This window comes from Lepisosteus oculatus, unplaced genomic scaffold (genome assembly GCF_040954835.1).
Source record: "Lepisosteus oculatus isolate fLepOcu1 unplaced genomic scaffold, fLepOcu1.hap2 HAP2_SCAFFOLD_95, whole genome shotgun sequence".
NCBI lineage: Eukaryota > Metazoa > Chordata > Actinopteri > Semionotiformes > Lepisosteidae > Lepisosteus > Lepisosteus oculatus.
This window is the reverse complement of record NW_027168431.1, coordinates 52835-72715: the sequence shown is the minus strand read 5'-3', so window position 1 is coordinate 72715 and position 19881 is coordinate 52835. Positions and strand designations below refer to the sequence as shown.

Below are 19881 nucleotides of genomic sequence, written 5' to 3'. Positions count from 1 at the left end.
CAGTGTGACTCCAGCATTAAAATGTTTGGAAAATGTGTCGGCTTTTATAATCCAGTGTAGAGCAGCATGTGATGATTTGTGCTACAACACCAAGCGCTCAAAGTGACGTCTGCGTTTGTCGTTGAAACTTTCAACTCTTTCATCACTTATGTAGGAAATAAAAAGAGCAGTTGTGCGCCACACACAGAGAGGCCGTCAGCAGAGTGGCGCAGCGGAAGCGTGCTGGGCCCATAACCCAGAGGTCGATGGATCGAAACCATCCTCTGCTACATGTGTCCTATGCACGATTCCTAAGCATGCCATTGGGTTAGCAAAGTGCCTTCAAATAGTCTGCATCTCCCTTTCTTTAAATTCTGTCCTGAGTTTCTCTCTCGTGTGTGTTTGTGCAAGCTTGACACTTGCGGGACTCTTTAATCTTCACCAATACGGAGATGACCAAATGTGTCTTCGGTTGTTCTGAGGTCTTTGATAGTTTCTTTGAAAGCTTCAACTGAACCTCGAAATCGAAGCAGTTATGTCTATATTGATTTCTCGCGTTAATCATTACGAACCAGGAACAGCCAGCACACTCGGTCGCATTAGTAATTATGTCACGTCTCTACTTAGCAGAGCATTCAAAGGCCCACTGGAAGTAGTAAAGCACTAAAACACTGCAAAACTGAACTCGGGAAAATCATACTGGGAGCTCTGAGCGATGTCTGCATCCAAGCCATCCAATACGGACTCTGAAACCTTGGAATATCAACACTATGATGCGCTACCTTTTACCTGGAGCAAAACGATGGAATTAGAAGAATGCTTACCGCAGGATACAACTGTGCCGCTGTTATTTGGAGCACGGTTTTCACTTGCATGAAAACTACAGCAGAACGTAGAAGGATGATCACTGAGGAGTCCACGCGGGCATGCTGAGGAGATTGTAGGTCGTACATTTCAATGATTACTGACATTTGCGCTGCTGGAGGTACAGTAATCAACAAAGAACAGGGTGTGCTACTCTCGAATCCGGTCAGCACATGATGAAAAGCCAGGAAGTATACCTTGTCAAATTGCCGTCAACAGGGACAAGTTAACCACCAGCTCCACCGGCGCCCGGCTAGCTCAGTCGGTAGAGCATGAGACTCTTAATCTCAGGGTCGTGGGTTCGAGCCCCACGTTGGGCGGTGCCCGTCTCCTTATTAACAAAGTTTCCCGCTCATCCTTGAACCTCTTACACCTCGATGGTACCGAGCACTGCGTTTTAATGCACAGGTGTGATCAAACCGAGATGAAAAGGGCGTATCTAGCTCCTTGCCCGAGAGATAAATCAAAGGTTCCGCAGATAATCCCTTGGCTCCGGTCACCCGGACGCAGATAGGAGCTGCAGCCATCATAACTTGTATGAAAACTAAGAAGAGCTCCTGTCTATTTACAGTTTCATTTACTCTAGCGTTTCCTTAAACATTGCGTGTACGAAGGCTAAGAAATTGGAGAGCTATTCTAATACAATAACTATTAGGAATCTTTTCGGCATAACAGTTTCACTGTGATTTTGCAGGTAACACGTACGTTGGGAAAACATTTTGAACGCGATCAATAACCGCACTGGAAAAATGTGGGAAAGAAAGGGCGAAAAGCGACTCTTCAACATGTGGAAATATCTTCCTGAGCGGAGCCCTCTTCTCGAAGCTCAACACTCTGCAAGAGTCACTTCTCCCAACTTGCGCCCGCAGGTTTCCGTAGTGTGCCTGCAAAGAGCCATCCGCTTGAGACAGGTGCACCTCCCGATTTCATTGAACTAAGCTAGATGCACAATTTCTAATGCAGCCTTCATCACAATAGACAGTTCATTTCTCGAAAGCTTGTCGTAAAAAAAGGAAACAAAGAACGAAAACGTATAGCTGACAATCTTCTGAAGATGCAGATTCAGCTTTGGGGAAATGGACATTTTATGTATGCAGATGCTTTTCAAGCGCTGGTTTTAGAACGTCGCTGTGCTTCCAGCATCCTTTTCAGCCTTCTAAACTGGCTACCGAGGTGCCGATCACATTGTAAAGCGGTTGAGAGGCCGGAGCTGCTCAAACCGCTCTTGCCGTTTCCCATCAATCAAAAGCACTATGTTGTTTCTTTGTATGGAAAGCTTTTCAAGTCTGGCATCGACACGCACCTTTCCTGAAACGTCCAAAAGGTGAATGCTTCGCAAAGAAATCCAGTCTACCTTCAGGGGGCATGATGTTGAAATCGGAATGAGCCCTGGGTGGGCTTGAAGCAGCAGCTGTTCAGTTAACAGCTGCACAGAAACGCACCCCGCTTGCTTTGTATCATTCGCAAGTTTCTGGTTAAAGAGTAAAAAAGGCTGGAATTCTTCTGCCAGCCGGCAGGATTTCTTCTGCACTCACCCAGAAAAGCCAAGAATTGTATTTCATCTTTCGCAAGCTGTATTTTCCAGGAGGAGAATGAATACTTGCATTAAACTGAATCAAGCCGACAGAGACGCACAGCCGTTGTTTTTCTCCATGGGAAGTTTTTCGTTAAGGAAAAACACCGTTGTCATTTTCTTGCCAGCCGGCGGTATTTCTTGTGCAGCGATGAGCCAGATTTGTATTTCGTATTTCGCAAGTTGTGTGAATTTCTTGAAGTTGAAAGTGAATTCGCTCCAGAAAAGAAATGTCCAGTCGCATGAAAGCCGTGGCTGTTTGTTAAACCGCAGGACCTGAGCTTGCGTTCTGTTTCTCATGGCGTTCGCAAAGGCGATTCCTGCCTTTAAAACTGCTGTGACTGCGACTGAAAGTGGCGTGTGGCGCAGCTTCTAAAGTCTTGTTGACGCTCCTCGATGTTGCTTTCTCTCTGCCTAAGGAAGTTCGATTGTCGCGTCGGAACGGGGAGACCTAATCCTTCCAGCTTTAAGCCACCCTTCAGTCTTCTGAAGGGTGTCCGAGTGCTAGCATGTCATTTGGCTTTTTTTTGGGGGAAGCGGAGAGCGACATTGAAAAAGGTTACCGCCGCCGCCTCGCTCTCCGTGTTAAATGATTGCAAGCCGGCGGCGGCGGCGCTCCCTGTAGTCGTGTCCGAGCGGTTAAGGCGATGGGCTAGAAAGCCATTGGGGTCTCCCCGCGTCGGCTCGAATCCTGCCCACTACGGCGCCCTTCTCCTGTCGCTTCGGCCTGCCCAGAAAAAGGCAGAGTGCCGTTTCTCTCTTCCTGCTTCTTGTACAAACGCTAAATCGCTTGGACCTGCTGCCTTGGAAGTAATGTCTTCAACATCCACCAGTGACATTTCACAGCTGGAAGCACACAGCCACGCTTTTGGCATTGGCATGTCTTGCGCCCTACTTCCAGCCTTTGAAGACCTAATTATTCAAACTGAAAGAACCGGCTGAATGAGTGTTTGCAGTGCACCAGGAGGAGCAGGGACCATAGCATTGGAGGGGTGAGGATGGCGCAGATGGAAACGTTTTCATGCGCTCCTCTGGGAGGAATGAAAAGAAAAGACGAAACCGGAAACAGTAGTAGCCGCAAGACGAAGTGTCTTCAAGCGCCAAGCAAGCGCTCCTCGTTAGTATAGTGGTGCGTATCCCCGCCTGTCACGTGGGAGACCAGGGATGGATTGCTTGACGGCGAGCCAGGTTGCTTTTCTCCCATCAGATTCCAACCGCTAATGCTAACGCAGTGTGTGGGAGCTTACATGCTTTTCCTTTCCCGTCTTTTTCGGACGACTATTCCAAAGGGGTAACCTGAAGGAATAGGGGCCTGAAGACACGAGGCATTCTTAAACCAGCACTGGGCTGCACGGCCATCTGTTGTGATCAGGTTATATTCGAGTCAAAAAGCCAGAGCATCCGCTTCCATCCTATGGAGCACGAGCTAAATCGGAAGAGGCAGGGGATACACCTACGCCTATCGGCGCACGTTCCCTGCGTCAGGCTGCTTCACCCATTTGCACCCGACTGGAGACGGCACTGAGCAAGCTTTTTGTCAGGAGTGGGATTCGAACCCACGCCTCCAGGGGAGACTGCGACCTGAACGCAGCGCCTTAGACCGCTCGGCCATCCTGACGCGGGCCCCCTGTCCCGGGGCGGTCTGATGAGCCACCGCGATCCCACTGCGCTCCTCGAGTATCGCACTGTTATTAATACTACAGTGTGACTCCAGCATTAAAATGTTTGGAAAATGTGTCGGCTTTTATAATCCAGTGTAGAGCAGCATGTGATGATTTGTGCTACAACACCAAGCGCTCAAAGTGACGTCTGCGTTTGTCGTTGAAACTTTCAACTCTTTCATCACTTATGTAGGAAATAAAAAGAGCAGTTGTGCGCCACACGCAGCGAGGCCGTCAGTAGAGTGGCGCAGCGGAAGCGTGCTGGGCCCATAACCCAGAGGTCGATGGATCGAAACCATCCTCTGCTACATGTGTCCTATGCACGATTCCTAAGCATGCCATTGGGTTAGCAAAGTGCCTTCAAATAGTCTGCATCTCCCTTTCTTTAAATTCTGTCCTGAGTTTCTCTCTCGTGTGTGTTTGTGCAAGCTTGACACTTGCGGGACTCTTTAATCTTCACCAATACGGAGATGACCAAATGTGTCTTCGGTTGTTCTGAGGTCTTTGATAGTTTCTTTGAAAGCTTCAACTGAACCTCGAAATCGAAGCAGTTATGTCTATATTGATTTCTCGCGTTAATCATTACGAACCAGGAACAGCCAGCACACTCGGTCGCATTAGTAATTATGTCACGTCTCTACTTAGCAGAGCATTCAAAGGCCCACTGGAAGTAGTAAAGCACTAAAACACTGCAAAACTGAACTCGGGAAAATCATACTGGGAGCTCTGAGCGATGTCTGCATCCAAGCCATCCAATACGGACTCTGAAACCTTGGAATATCAACACTATGATGCGCTACCTTTTACCTGGAGCAAAACGATGGAATTAGAAGAATGCTTACCGCAGGATACAACTGTGCCGCTGTTATTTGGAGCACGGTTTTCACTTGCATGAAAACTACAGCAGAACGTAGAAGGATGATCACTGAGGAGTCCACGCGGGCATGCTGAGGAGATTGTAGGTCGTACATTTCAATGATTACTGACATTTGCGCTGCTGGAGGTACAGTAATCAACAAAGAACAGGGTGTGCTACTCTCGAATCCGGTCAGCACATGATGAAAAGCCAGGAAGTATACCTTGTCAAATTGCCGTCAACAGGGACAAGTTAACCACCAGCTCCACCGGCGCCCGGCTAGCTCAGTCGGTAGAGCATGAGACTCTTAATCTCAGGGTCGTGGGTTCGAGCCCCACGTTGGGCGGTGCCCGTCTCCTTATTAACAAAGTTTCCCGCTCATCCTTGAACCTCTTACACCTCGATGGTACCGAGCACTGCGTTTTAATGCACAGGTGTGATCAAACCGAGATGAAAAGGGCGTATCTAGCTCCTTGCCCGAGAGATAAATCAAAGGTTCCGCAGATAATCCCTTGGCTCCGGTCACCCGGACGCAGATAGGAGCTGCAGCCATCATAACTTGTATGAAAACTAAGAAGAGCTCCTGTCTATTTACAGTTTCATTTACTCTAGCGTTTCCTTAAACATTGCGTGTACGAAGGCTAAGAAATTGGAGAGCTATTCTAATACAATAACTATTAGGAATCTTTTCGGCATAACAGTTTCACTGTGATTTTGCAGGTAACACGTACGTTGGGAAAACATTTTGAACGCGATCAATAACCGCACTGGAAAAATGTGGGAAAGAAAGGGCGAAAAGCGACTCTTCAACATGTGGAAATATCTTCCTGAGCGGAGCCCTCTTCTCGAAGCTCAACACTCTGCAAGAGTCACTTCTCCCAACTTGCGCCCGCAGGTTTCCGTAGTGTGCCTGCAAAGAGCCATCCGCTTGAGACAGGTGCACCTCCCGATTTCATTGAACTAAGCTAGATGCACAATTTCTAATGCAGCCTTCATCACAATAGACAGTTCATTTCTCGAAAGCTTGTCGTAAAAAAAGGAAACAAAGAACGAAAACGTATAGCTGACAATCTTCTGAAGATGCAGATTCAGCTTTGGGGAAATGGACATTTTATGTATGCAGATGCTTTTCAAGCGCTGGTTTTAGAACGTCGCTGTGCTTCCAGCATCCTTTTCAGCCTTCTAAACTGGCTACCGAGGTGCCGATCACATTGTAAAGCGGTTGAGAGGCCGGAGCTGCTCAAACCGCTCTTGCCGTTTCCCATCAATCAAAAGCACTATGTTGTTTCTTTGTATGGAAAGCTTTTCAAGTCTGGCATCGACACGCACCTTTCCTGAAACGTCCAAAAGGTGAATGCTTCGCAAAGAAATCAAGTCTACCTTCAGGGGGCATGATGTTGAAATCGGAATGAGCCCTGGGTGGGCTTGAAGCAGCAGCTGTTCAGTTAACAGCTGCACAGAAACGCACCCCGCTTGCTTTGTATCATTCGCAAGTTTCTGGTTAAAGAGTAAAAAAGGCTGGAATTCTTCTGCCAGCCGGCAGGATTTCTTCTGCACTCACCCAGAAAAGCCAAGAATTGTATTTCATCTTTCGCAAGCTGTATTTTCCAGGAGGAGAATGAATACTTGCATTAAACTGAATCAAGCCGACAGAGACGCACAGCCGTTGTTTTTCTCCATGGGAAGTTTTTCGTTAAGGAAAAACACCGTTGTCATTTTCTTGCCAGCCGGCGGTATTTCTTGTGCAGCGATGAGCCAGATTTGTATTTCGTATTTCGCAAGTTGTGTGAATTTCTTGAAGTTGAAAGTGAATTCGCTCCAGAAAAGAAATGTCCAGTCGCATGAAAGCCGTGGCTGTTTGTTAAACCGCAGGACCTGAGCTTGCGTTCTGTTTCTCATGGCGTTCGCAAAGGCGATTCCTGCCTTTAAAACTGCTGTGACTGCGACTGAAAGTGGCGTGTGGCGCAGCTTCTAAAGTCTTGTTGACGCTCCTCGATGTTGCTTTCTCTCTGCCTAAGGAAGTTCGATTGTCGCGTCGGAACGGGGAGACCTAATCCTTCCAGCTTTAAGCCACCCTTCAGTCTTCTGAAGGGTGTCCGAGTGCTAGCATGTCATTTGGCTTTTTTTGGGGGGAAGCGGAGAGCGACATTGAAAAAGGTTACCGCCGCCGCCTCGCCCTCCGTGTTAAATGATTGCAAGCCGGCGGCGGCGGCGCTCCCTGTAGTCGTGTCCGAGCGGTTAAGGCGATGGGCTAGAAAGCCATTGGGGTCTCCCCGCGTCGGCTCGAATCCTGCCCACTACGGCGCCCTTCTCCTGTCGCTTCGGCCTGCCCAGAAAAAGGCAGAGTGCCGTTTCTCTCTTCCTGCTTCTTGTACAAACGCTAAATCGCTTGGACCTGCTGCCTTGGAAGTAATGTCTTCAACATCCACCAGTGACATTTCACAGCTGGAAGCACACAGCCACGCTTTTGGCATTGGCATGTCTTGCGCCCTACTTCCAGCCTTTGAAGACCTAATTATTCAAACTGAAAGAACCGGCTGAATGAGTGTTTGCAGTGCACCAGGAGGAGCAGGGACCATAGCATTGGAGGGGTGAGGATGGCGCAGATGGAAACGTTTTCATGCGCTCCTCTGGGAGGAATGAAAAGAAAAGACGAAACCGGAAACAGTAGTAGCCGCAAGACGAAGTGTCTTCAAGCGCCAAGCAAGCGCTCCTCGTTAGTATAGTGGTGCGTATCCCCGCCTGTCACGTGGGAGACCAGGGATGGATTGCTTGACGGCGAGCCAGGTTGCTTTTCTCCCATCAGATTCCAACCGCTAATGCTAACGCAGTGTGTGGGAGCTTACATGCTTTTCCTTTCCCGTCTTTTTCGGACGACTATTCCAAAGGGGTAACCTGAAGGAATAGGGGCCTGAAGACATGAGGCATTCTTAAACCAGCACTGGGCTGCACGGCCATCTGTTGTGATCAGGTTATATTCGAGTCAAAAAGCCAGAGCATCCGCTTCCATCCTATGGAGCACGAGCTAAATCGGAAGAGGCAGGGGATACACCTACGCCTATCGGCGCACGTTCCCTGCGTCAGGCTGCTTCACCCATTTGCACCCGACTGGAGACGGCACTGAGCAAGCTTTTTGTCAGGAGTGGGATTCGAACCCACGCCTCCAGGGGAGACTGCGACCTGAACGCAGCGCCTTAGACCGCTCGGCCATCCTGACGCGGGCCCCCTGTCCCGGGGCGGTCTGATGAGCCACCGCGATCCCACTGCGCTCCTCGAGTATCGCACTGTTATTAATACTACAGTGTGACTCCAGCATTAAAATGTTTGGAAAATGTGTCGGCTTTTATAATCCAGTGTAGAGCAGCATGTGATGATTTGTGCTACAACACCAAGCGCTCAAAGTGACGTCTGCGTTTGTCGTTGAAACTTTCAACTCTTTCATCACTTATGTAGGAAATAAAAAGAGCAGTTGTGCGCCACACGCAGAGAGGCCGTCAGCAGAGTGGCGCAGCGGAAGCGTGCTGGGCCCATAACCCAGAGGTCGATGGATCGAAACCATCCTCTGCTACATGTGTCCTATGCACGATTCCTAAGCATGCCATTGGGTTAGCAAAGTGCCTTCAAATAGTCTGCATCTCCCTTTCTTTAAATTCTGTCCTGAGTTTCTCTCTCGTGTGTGTTTGTGCAAGCTTGACACTTGCGGGACTCTTTAATCTTCACCAATACGGAGATGACCAAATGTGTCTTCGGTTGTTCTGAGGTCTTTGATAGTTTCTTTGAAAGCTTCAACTGAACCTCGAAATCGAAGCAGTTATGTCTATATTGATTTCTCGCGTTAATCATTACGAACCAGGAACAGCCAGCACACTCGGTCGCATTAGTAATTATGTCACGTCTCTACTTAGCAGAGCATTCAAAGGCCCACTGGAAGTAGTAAAGCACTAAAACACTGCAAAACTGAACTCGGGAAAATCATACTGGGAGCTCTGAGCGATGTCTGCATCCAAGCCATCCAATACGGACTCTGAAACCTTGGAATATCAACACTATGATGCGCTACCTTTTACCTGGAGCAAAACGATGGAATTAGAAGAATGCTTACCGCAGGATACAACTGTGCCGCTGTTATTTGGAGCACGGTTTTCACTTGCATGAAAACTACAGCAGAACGTAGAAGGATGATCACTGAGGAGTCCACGCGGGCATGCTGAGGAGATTGTAGGTCGTACATTTCAATGATTACTGACATTTGCGCTGCTGGAGGTACAGTAATCAACAAAGAACAGGGTGTGCTACTCTCGAATCCGGTCAGCACATGATGAAAAGCCAGGAAGTATACCTTGTCAAATTGCCGTCAACAGGGACAAGTTAACCACCAGCTCCACCGGCGCCCGGCTAGCTCAGTCGGTAGAGCATGAGACTCTTAATCTCAGGGTCGTGGGTTCGAGCCCCACGTTGGGCGGTGCCCGTCTCCTTATTAACAAAGTTTCCCGCTCATCCTTGAACCTCTTACACCTCGATGGTACCGAGCACTGCGTTTTAATGCACAGGTGTGATCAAACCGAGATGAAAAGGGCGTATCTAGCTCCTTGCCCGAGAGATAAATCAAAGGTTCCGCAGATAATCCCTTGGCTCCGGTCACCCGGACGCAGATAGGAGCTGCAGCCATCATAACTTGTATGAAAACTAAGAAGAGCTCCTGTCTATTTACAGTTTCATTTACTCTAGCGTTTCCTTAAACATTGCGTGTACGAAGGCTAAGAAATTGGAGAGCTATTCTAATACAATAACTATTAGGAATCTTTTCGGCATAACAGTTTCACTGTGATTTTGCAGGTAACACGTACGTTGGGAAAACATTTTGAACGCGATCAATAACCGCACTGGAAAAATGTGGGAAAGAAAGGGCGAAAAGCGACTCTTCAACATGTGGAAATATCTTCCTGAGCGGAGCCCTCTTCTCGAAGCTCAACACTCTGCAAGAGTCACTTCTCCCAACTTGCGCCCGCAGGTTTCCGTAGTGTGCCTGCAAAGAGCCATCCGCTTGAGACAGGTGCACCTCCCGATTTCATTGAACTAAGCTAGATGCACAATTTCTAATGCAGCCTTCATCACAATAGACAGTTCATTTCTCGAAAGCTTGTCGTAAAAAAAGGAAACAAAGAACGAAAACGTATAGCTGACAATCTTCTGAAGATGCAGATTCAGCTTTGGGGAAATGGACATTTTATGTATGCAGATGCTTTTCAAGCGCTGGTTTTAGAACGTCGCTGTGCTTCCAGCATCCTTTTCAGCCTTCTAAACTGGCTACCGAGGTGCCGATCACATTGTAAAGCGGTTGAGAGGCCGGAGCTGCTCAAACCGCTCTTGCCGTTTCCCATCAATCAAAAGCACTATGTTGTTTCTTTGTATGGAAAGCTTTTCAAGTCTGGCATCGACACGCACCTTTCCTGAAACGTCCAAAAGGTGAATGCTTCGCAAAGAAATCCAGTCTACCTTCAGGGGGCATGATGTTGAAATCGGAATGAGCCCTGGGTGGGCTTGAAGCAGCAGCTGTTCAGTTAACAGCTGCACAGAAACGCACCCCGCTTGCTTTGTATCATTCGCAAGTTTCTGGTTAAAGAGTAAAAAAGGCTGGAATTCTTCTGCCAGCCGGCAGGATTTCTTCTGCACTCACCCAGAAAAGCCAAGAATTGTATTTCATCTTTCGCAAGCTGTATTTTCCAGGAGGAGAATGAATACTTGCATTAAACTGAATCAAGCCGACAGAGACGCACAGCCGTTGTTTTTCTCCATGGGAAGTTTTTCGTTAAGGAAAAACACCGTTGTCATTTTCTTGCCAGCCGGCGGTATTTCTTGTGCAGCGATGAGCCAGATTTGTATTTCGTATTTCGCAAGTTGTGTGAATTTCTTGAAGTTGAAAGTGAATTCGCTCCAGAAAAGAAATGTCCAGTCGCATGAAAGCCGTGGCTGTTTGTTAAACCGCAGGACCTGAGCTTGCGTTCTGTTTCTCATGGCGTTCGCAAAGGCGATTCCTGCCTTTAAAACTGCTGTGACTGCGACTGAAAGTGGCGTGTGGCGCAGCTTCTAAAGTCTTGTTGACGCTCCTCGATGTTGCTTTCTCTCTGCCTAAGGAAGTTCGATTGTCGCGTCGGAACGGGGAGACCTAATCCTTCCAGCTTTAAGCCACCCTTCAGTCTTCTGAAGGGTGTCCGAGTGCTAGCATGTCATTTGGCTTTTTTTTGGGGGAAGCGGAGAGCGACATTGAAAAAGGTTACCGCCGCCGCCTCGCTCTCCGTGTTAAATGATTGCAAGCCGGCGGCGGCGGCGCTCCCTGTAGTCGTGGCCGAGCGGTTAAGGCGATGGGCTAGAAAGCCATTGGGGTCTCCCCGCGTCGGCTCGAATCCTGCCCACTACGGCGCCCTTCTCCTGTCGCTTCGGCCTGCCCAGAAAAAGGCAGAGTGCCGTTTCTCTCTTCCTGCTTCTTGTACAAACGCTAAATCGCTTGGACCTGCTGCCTTGGAAGTAATGTCTTCAACATCCACCAGTGACATTTCACAGCTGGAAGCACACAGCCACGCTTTTGGCATTGGCATGTCTTGCGCCCTACTTCCAGCCTTTGAAAACCTAATTATTCAAACTGAAAGAACCGGCTGAATGAGTGTTTGCAGTGCACCAGGAGGAGCAGGGACCATAGCATTGGAGGGGTGAGGATGGCGCAGATGGAAACGTTTTCATGCGCTCCTCTGGGAGGAATGAAAAGAAAAGACGAAACCGGAAACAGTAGTAGCCGCAAGACGAAGTGTCTTCAAGCGCCAAGCAAGCGCTCCTCGTTAGTATAGTGGTGCGTATCCCCGCCTGTCACGTGGGAGACCAGGGATGGATTGCTTGACGGCGAGCCAGGTTGCTTTTCTCCCATCAGATTCCAACCGCTAATGCTAACGCAGTGTGTGGGAGCTTACATGCTTTTCCTTTCCCGTCTTTTTCGGACGACTATTCCAAAGGGGTAACCTGAAGGAATAGGGGCCTGAAGACACGAGGCATTCTTAAACCAGCACTGGGCTGCACGGCCATCTGTTGTGATCAGGTTATATTCGAGTCAAAAAGCCAGAGCATCCGCTTCCATCCTATGGAGCACGAGCTAAATCGGAAGAGGCAGGGGATACACCTACGCCTATCGGCGCACGTTCCCTGCGTCAGGCTGCTTCACCCATTTGCACCCGACTGGAGACGGCACTGAGCAAGCTTTTTGTCAGGAGTGGGATTCGAACCCACGCCTCCAGGGGAGACTGCGACCTGAACGCAGCGCCTTAGACCGCTCGGCCATCCTGACGCGGGCCCCCTGTCCCGGGGCGGTCTGATGAGCCACCGCGATCCCACTGCGCTCCTCGAGTATCGCACTGTTATTAATACTACAGTGTGACTCCAGCATTAAAATGTTTGGAAAATGTGTCGGCTTTTATAATCCAGTGTAGAGCAGCATGTGATGATTTGTGCTACAACACCAAGCGCTCAAAGTGACGTCTGCGTTTGTCGTTGAAACTTTCAACTCTTTCATCACTTATGTAGGAAATAAAAAGAGCAGTTGTGCGCCACACGCAGAGAGGCCGTCAGCAGAGTGGCGCAGCGGAAGCGTGCTGGGCCCATAACCCAGAGGTCGATGGATCGAAACCATCCTCTGCTACATGTGTCCTATGCACGATTCCTAAGCATGCCATTGGGTTAGCAAAGTGCCTTCAAATAGTCTGCATCTCCCTTTCTTTAAATTCTGTCCTGAGTTTCTCTCTCGTGTGTGTTTGTGCAAGCTTGACACTTGCGGGACTCTTTAATCTTCACCAATACGGAGATGACCAAATGTGTCTTCGGTTGTTCTGAGGTCTTTGATAGTTTCTTTGAAAGCTTCAACTGAACCTCGAAATCGAAGCAGTTATGTCTATATTGATTTCTCGCGTTAATCATTACGAACCAGGAACAGCCAGCACACTCGGTCGCATTAGTAATTATGTCACGTCTCTACTTAGCAGAGCATTCAAAGGCCCACTGGAAGTAGTAAAGCACTAAAACACTGCAAAACTGAACTCGGGAAAATCATACTGGGAGCTCTGAGCGATGTCTGCATCCAAGCCATCCAATACGGACTCTGAAACCTTGGAATATCAACACTATGATGCGCTACCTTTTACCTGGAGCAAAACGATGGAATTAGAAGAATGCTTACCGCAGGATACAACTGTGCCGCTGTTATTTGGAGCACGGTTTTCACTTGCATGAAAACTACAGCAGAACGTAGAAGGATGATCACTGAGGAGTCCACGCGGGCATGCTGAGGAGATTGTAGGTCGTACATTTCAATGATTACTGACATTTGCGCTGCTGGAGGTACAGTAATCAACAAAGAACAGGGTGTGCTACTCTCGAATCCGGTCAGCACATGATGAAAAGCCAGGAAGTATACCTTGTCAAATTGCCGTCAACAGGGACAAGTTAACCACCAGCTCCACCGGCGCCCGGCTAGCTCAGTCGGTAGAGCATGAGACTCTTAATCTCAGGGTCGTGGGTTCGAGCCCCACGTTGGGCGGTGCCCGTCTCCTTATTAACAAAGTTTCCCGCTCATCCTTGAACCTCTTACACCTCGATGGTACCGAGCACTGCGTTTTAATGCACAGGTGTGATCAAACCGAGATGAAAAGGGCGTATCTAGCTCCTTGCCCGAGAGATAAATCAAAGGTTCCGCAGATAATCCCTTGGCTCCGGTCACCCGGACGCAGATAGGAGCTGCAGCCATCATAACTTGTATGAAAACTAAGAAGAGCTCCTGTCTATTTACAGTTTCATTTACTCTAGCGTTTCCTTAAACATTGCGTGTACGAAGGCTAAGAAATTGGAGAGCTATTCTAATACAATAACTATTAGGAATCTTTTGGGCATAACAGTTTCACTGTGATTTTGCAGGTAACACGTACGTTGGGAAAACATTTTGAACGCGATCAATAACCGCACTGGAAAAATGTGGGAAAGAAAGGGCGAAAAGCGACTCTTCAACATGTGGAAATATCTTCCTGAGCGGAGCCCTCTTCTCGAAGCTCAACACTCTGCAAGAGTCACTTCTCCCAACTTGCGCCCGCAGGTTTCCGTAGTGTGCCTGCAAAGAGCCATCCGCTTGAGACAGGTGCACCTCCCGATTTCATTGAACTAAGCTAGATGCACAATTTCTAATGCAGCCTTCATCACAATAGACAGTTCATTTCTCGAAAGCTTGTCGTAAAAAAAGGAAACAAAGAACGAAAACGTATAGCTGACAATCTTCTGAAGATGCAGATTCAGCTTTGGGGAAATGGACATTTTATGTATGCAGATGCTTTTCAAGCGCTGGTTTTAGAACGTCGCTGTGCTTCCAGCATCCTTTTCAGCCTTCTAAACTGGCTACCGAGGTGCCGATCACATTGTAAAGCGGTTGAGAGGCCGGAGCTGCTCAAACCGCTCTTGCCGTTTCCCATCAATCAAAAGCACTATGTTGTTTCTTTGTATGGAAAGCTTTTCAAGTCTGGCATCGACACGCACCTTTCCTGAAACGTCCAAAAGGTGAATGCTTCGCAAAGAAATCCAGTCTACCTTCAGGGGGCATGATGTTGAAATCGGAATGAGCCCTGGGTGGGCTTGAAGCAGCAGCTGTTCAGTTAACAGCTGCACAGAAACGCACCCCGCTTGCTTTGTATCATTCGCAAGTTTCTGGTTAAAGAGTAAAAAAGGCTGGAATTCTTCTGCCAGCCGGCAGGATTTCTTCTGCACTCACCCAGAAAAGCCAAGAATTGTATTTCATCTTTCGCAAGCTGTATTTTCCAGGAGGAGAATGAATACTTGCATTAAACTGAATCAAGCCGACAGAGACGCACAGCCGTTGTTTTTCTCCATGGGAAGTTTTTCGTTAAGGAAAAACACCGTTGTCATTTTCTTGCCAGCCGGCGGTATTTCTTGTGCAGCGATGAGCCAGATTTGTATTTCGTATTTCGCAAGTTGTGTGAATTTCTTGAAGTTGAAAGTGAATTCGCTCCAGAAAAGAAATGTCCAGTCGCATGAAAGCCGTGGCTGTTTGTTAAACCGCAGGACCTGAGCTTGCGTTCTGTTTCTCATGGCGTTCGCAAAGGCGATTCCTGCCTTTAAAACTGCTGTGACTGCGACTGAAAGTGGCGTGTGGCGCAGCTTCTAAAGTCTTGTTGACGCTCCTCGATGTTGCTTTCTCTCTGCCTAAGGAAGTTCGATTGTCGCGTCGGAACGGGGAGACCTAATCCTTCCAGCTTTAAGCCACCCTTCAGTCTTCTGAAGGGTGTCCGAGTGCTAGCATGTCATTTGGCTTTTTTTGGGGGGAAGCGGAGAGCGACATTGAAAAAGGTTACCGCCGCCGCCTCGCCCTCCGTGTTAAATGATTGCAAGCCGGCGGCGGCGGCGCTCCCTGTAGTCGTGGCCGAGCGGTTAAGGCGATGGGCTAGAAAGCCATTGGGGTCTCCCCGCGTCGGCTCGAATCCTGCCCACTACGGCGCCCTTCTCCTGTCGCTTCGGCCTGCCCAGAAAAAGGCAGAGTGCCGTTTCTCTCTTCCTGCTTCTTGTACAAACGCTAAATCGCTTGGACCTGCTGCCTTGGAAGTAATGTCTTCAACATCCACCAGTGACATTTCACAGCTGGAAGCACACAGCCACGCTTTTGGCATTGGCATGTCTTGCGCCCTACTTCCAGCCTTTGAAGACCTAATTATTCAAACTGAAAGAACCGGCTGAATGAGTGTTTGCAGTGCACCAGGAGGAGCAGGGACCATAGCATTGGAGGGGTGAGGATGGCGCAGATGGAAACGTTTTCATGCGCTCCTCTGGGAGGAATGAAAAGAAAAGACGAAACCGGAAACAGTAGTAGCCGCAAGACGAAGTGTCTTCAAGCGCCAAGCAAGCGCTCCTCGTTAGTATAGTGGTGCGTATCCCCGCCTGTCACGTGGGAGACCAGGGATGGATTGCTTGACGGCGAGCCAGGTTGCTTTTCTCCCATCAGATTCCAACCGCTAATGCTAACGCAGTGTGTGGGAGCTTACATGCTTTTCCTTTCCCGTCTTTTTCGGACGACTATTCCAAAGGGGTAACCTGAAGGAATAGGGGCCTGAAGACACGAGGCATTCTTAAACCAGCACTGGGCTGCACGGCCATCTGTTGTGATCAGGTTATATTCGAGTCAAAAAGCCAGAGCATCCGCTTCCATCCTATGGAGCACGAGCTAAATCGGAAGAGGCAGGGGATACACCTACGCCTATCGGCGCACGTTCCCTGCGTCAGGCTGCTTCACCCATTTGCACCCGACTGGAGACGGCACTGAGCAAGCTTTTTGTCAGGAGTGGGATTCGAACCCACGCCTCCAGGGGAGACTGCGACCTGAACGCAGCGCCTTAGACCGCTCGGCCATCCTGACGCGGGCCCCCTGTCCCGGGGCGGTCTGATGAGCCACCGCGATCCCACTGCGCTCCTCGAGTATCGCACTGTTATTAATACTACAGTGTGACTCCAGCATTAAAATGTTTGGAAAATGTGTCGGCTTTTATAATCCAGTGTAGAGCAGCATGTGATGATTTGTGCTACAACACCAAGCGCTCAAAGTGACGTCTGCGTTTGTCGTTGAAACTTTCAACTCTTTCATCACTTATGTAGGAAATAAAAAGAGCAGTTGTGCGCCACACGCAGAGAGGCCGTCAGCAGAGTGGCGCAGCGGAAGCGTGCTGGGCCCATAACCCAGAGGTTGATGGATCGAAACCATCCTCTGCTACATGTGTCCTATGCACGATTCCTAAGCATGCCATTGGGTTAGCAAAGTGCCTTCAAATAGTCTGCATCTCCCTTTCTTTTAATTCTGTCCTGAGTTTCTCTCTCGTGTGTGTTTGTGCAAGCTTGACACTTGCGGGACTCTTTAATCTTCACCAATACGGAGATGACCAAATGTGTCTTCGGTTGTTCTGAGGTCTTTGATAGTTTCTTTGAAAGCTTCAACTGAACCTCGAAATCGAAGCAGTTATGTCTATATTGATTTCTCGCGTTAATCATTACGAACCAGGAACAGCCAGCACACTCGGTCGCATTAGTAATTATGTCACGTCTCTACTTAGCAGAGCATTCAAAGGCCCACTGGAAGTAGTAAAGCACTAAAACACTGCAAAACTGAACTCGGGAAAATCATACTGGGAGCTCTGAGCGATGTCTGCATCCAAGCCATCCAATACGGACTCTGAAACCTTGGAATATCAACACTATGATGCGCTACCTTTTACCTGGAGCAAAACGATGGAATTAGAAGAATGCTTACCGCAGGATACAACTGTGCCGCTGTTATTTGGAGCACGGTTTTCACTTGCATGAAAACTACAGCAGAACGTAGAAGGATGATCACTGAGGAGTCCACGCGGGCATGCTGAGGAGATTGTAGGTCGTACATTTCAATGATTACTGACATTTGCGCTGCTGGAGGTACAGTAATCAACAAAGAACAGGGTGTGCTACTCTCGAATCCGGTCAGCACATGATGAAAAGCCAGGAAGTATACCTTGTCAAATTGCCGTCAACAGGGACAAGTTAACCACCAGCTCCACCGGCGCCCGGCTAGCTCAGTCGGTAGAGCATGAGACTCTTAATCTCAGGGTCGTGGGTTCGAGCCCCACGTTGGGCGGTGCCCGTCTCCTTATTAACAAAGTTTCCCGCTCATCCTTGAACCTCTTACACCTCGATGGTACCGAGCACTGCGTTTTAATGCACAGGTGTGATCAAACCGAGATGAAAAGGGCGTATCTAGCTCCTTGCCCGAGAGATAAATCAAAGGTTCCGCAGATAATCCCTTGGCTCCGGTCACCCGGACGCAGATAGGAGCTGCAGCCATCATAACTTGTATGAAAACTAAGAAGAGCTCCTGTCTATTTACAGTTTCATTTACTCTAGCGTTTCCTTAAACATTGCGTGTACGAAGGCTAAGAAATTGGAGAGCTATTCTAATACAATAACTATTAGGAATCTTTTCGGCATAACAGTTTCACTGTGATTTTGCAGGTAACACGTACGTTGGGAAAACATTTTGAACGCGATCAATAACCGCACTGGAAAAATGTGGGAAAGAAAGGGCGAAAAGCGACTCTTCAACATGTGGAAATATCTTCCTGAGCGGAGCCCTCTTCTCGAAGCTCAACACTCTGCAAGAGTCACTTCTCCCAACTTGCGCCCGCAGGTTTCCGTAGTGTGCCTGCAAAGAGCCATCCGCTTGAGACAGGTGCACCTCCCGATTTCATTGAACTAAGCTAGATGCACAATTTCTAATGCAGCCTTCATCACAATAGACAGTTCATTTCTCGAGAGCTTGTCGTAAAAAAAGGAAACAAAGAACGAAAACGTATAGCTGACAATCTTCTGAAGATGCAGATTCAGCTTTGGGGAAATGGACATTTTATGTATGCAGATGCTTTTCAAGCGCTGGTTTTAGAACGTCGCTGTGCTTCCAGCATCCTTTTCAGCCTTCTAAACTGGCTACCGAGGTGCCGATCACATTGTAAAGCGGTTGAGAGGCCGGAGCTGCTCAAACCGCTCTTGCCGTTTCCCATCAATCAAAAGCACTATGTTGTTTCTTTGTATGGAAAGCTTTTCAAGTCTGGCATCGACACGCACCTTTCCTGAAACGTCCAAAAGGTGAATGCTTCGCAAAGAAATCCAGTCTACCTTCAGGGGGCATGATGTTGAAATCGGAATGAGCCCTGGGTGGGCTTGAAGCAGCAGCTGTTCAGTTAACAGCTGCACAGAAACGCACCCCGCTTGCTTTGTATCATTCGCAAGTTTCTGGTTAAAGAGTAAAAAAGGCTGGAATTCTTCTGCCAGCCGGCAGGATTTCTTCTGCACTCACCCAGAAAAGCCAAGAATTGTATTTCATCTTTCGCAAGCTGTATTTTCCAGGAGGAGAATGAATACTTGCATTAAACTGAATCAAGCCGACAGAGACGCACAGCCGTTGTTTTTCTCCATGGGAAGTTTTTCGTTAAGGAAAAACACCGTTGTCATTTTCTTGCCAGCCGGCGGTATTTCTTGTGCAGCGATGAGCCAGATTTGTATTTCGTATTTCGCAAGTTGTGTGAATTTCTTGAAGTTGAAAGTGAATTCGCTCCAGAAAAGAAATGTCCAGTCGCATGAAAGCCGTGGCTGTTTGTTAAACCGCAGGACCTGAGCTTGCGTTCTGTTTCTCATGGCGTTCGCAAAGGCGATTCCTGCCTTTAAAACTGCTGTGACTGCGACTGAAAGTGGCGTGTGGCGCAGCTTCTAAAGTCTTGTTGACGCTCCTCGATGTTGCTTTCTCTCTGCCTAAGGAAGTTCGATTGTCGCGTCGGAACGGGGAGACCTAATCCTTCCAGCTTTAAGCCACCCTTCAGTCTTCTGAAGGGTGTCCGAGTGCTAGCATGTCATTTGGCTTTTTTTGGGGGGAAGCGGAGAGCGACATTGAAAAAGGTTACCGCCGCCGCCTCGCCCTCCGTGTTAAATGATTGCAAGCCGGCGGCGGCGGCGCTCCCTGTAGTCGTGGCCGAGCGGTTAAGGCGATGGGCTAGAAAGCCATTGGGGTCTCCCCGCGTCGGCTCGAATCCTGCCCACTACGGCGCCCTTCTCCTGTCGCTTCGGCCTGCCCAGAAAAAGGCAGAGTGCCGTTTCTCTCTTCCTGCTTCTTGTACAAACGCTAAATCGCTTGGACCTGCTGCCTTGGAAGTAATGTCTTCAACATCCACCAGTGACATTTCACAGCTGGAAGCACACAGCCACGCTTTTGGCATTGGCATGTCTTGCGCCCTACTTCCAGCCTTTGAAGACCTAATTATTCAAACTGAAAGAACCGGCTGAATGAGTGTTTGCAGTGCACCAGGAGGAGCAGGGACCATAGCATTGGAGGGGTGAGGATG

At 48.7% G+C, this 19881-nt stretch overlaps 12 non-coding genes across 12 annotated transcripts; 8 read left to right on the top strand and 4 right to left on the bottom strand.

Moving 5' to 3' along the window:
- The first annotated feature begins 197 nt into the window (after positions 1-197).
- trnam-cau (transfer RNA methionine (anticodon CAU)) lies at positions 198-269 on the top strand. The gene has a single exon. It is a non-coding gene; the product is annotated as a tRNA-Met (tRNA).
- An 821-nt stretch (positions 270-1090) lies between these two features.
- On the top strand, positions 1091-1163 carry trnak-cuu (transfer RNA lysine (anticodon CUU)). The gene has a single exon. It is a non-coding gene; the product is annotated as a tRNA-Lys (tRNA).
- Positions 1164-3951: 2788 nt separating this feature from the next.
- trnal-cag (transfer RNA leucine (anticodon CAG)) lies at positions 3952-4034 on the bottom strand. The gene has a single exon. It is a non-coding gene; the product is annotated as a tRNA-Leu (tRNA).
- Positions 4035-5206: 1172 nt separating this feature from the next.
- On the top strand, positions 5207-5279 carry trnak-cuu (transfer RNA lysine (anticodon CUU)). The gene has a single exon. It is a non-coding gene; the product is annotated as a tRNA-Lys (tRNA).
- Positions 5280-8067: 2788 nt separating this feature from the next.
- Positions 8068-8150, bottom strand: trnal-cag (transfer RNA leucine (anticodon CAG)). Its single transcript has one exon. It is a non-coding gene; the product is annotated as a tRNA-Leu (tRNA).
- Positions 8151-8429: 279 nt separating this feature from the next.
- Positions 8430-8501, top strand: trnam-cau (transfer RNA methionine (anticodon CAU)). Its single transcript has one exon. It is a non-coding gene; the product is annotated as a tRNA-Met (tRNA).
- An 821-nt stretch (positions 8502-9322) lies between these two features.
- On the top strand, positions 9323-9395 carry trnak-cuu (transfer RNA lysine (anticodon CUU)). The gene has a single exon. It is a non-coding gene; the product is annotated as a tRNA-Lys (tRNA).
- Positions 9396-12183: 2788 nt separating this feature from the next.
- trnal-cag (transfer RNA leucine (anticodon CAG)) lies at positions 12184-12266 on the bottom strand. Its single transcript has one exon. It is a non-coding gene; the product is annotated as a tRNA-Leu (tRNA).
- Positions 12267-12545: 279 nt separating this feature from the next.
- On the top strand, positions 12546-12617 carry trnam-cau (transfer RNA methionine (anticodon CAU)). The gene has a single exon. It is a non-coding gene; the product is annotated as a tRNA-Met (tRNA).
- An 821-nt stretch (positions 12618-13438) lies between these two features.
- On the top strand, positions 13439-13511 carry trnak-cuu (transfer RNA lysine (anticodon CUU)). Its single transcript has one exon. It is a non-coding gene; the product is annotated as a tRNA-Lys (tRNA).
- A 2788-nt stretch (positions 13512-16299) lies between these two features.
- On the bottom strand, positions 16300-16382 carry trnal-cag (transfer RNA leucine (anticodon CAG)). The gene has a single exon. It is a non-coding gene; the product is annotated as a tRNA-Leu (tRNA).
- Positions 16383-17554: 1172 nt separating this feature from the next.
- On the top strand, positions 17555-17627 carry trnak-cuu (transfer RNA lysine (anticodon CUU)). Its single transcript has one exon. It is a non-coding gene; the product is annotated as a tRNA-Lys (tRNA).
- Positions 17628-19881: the final 2254 nt, after the last annotated feature.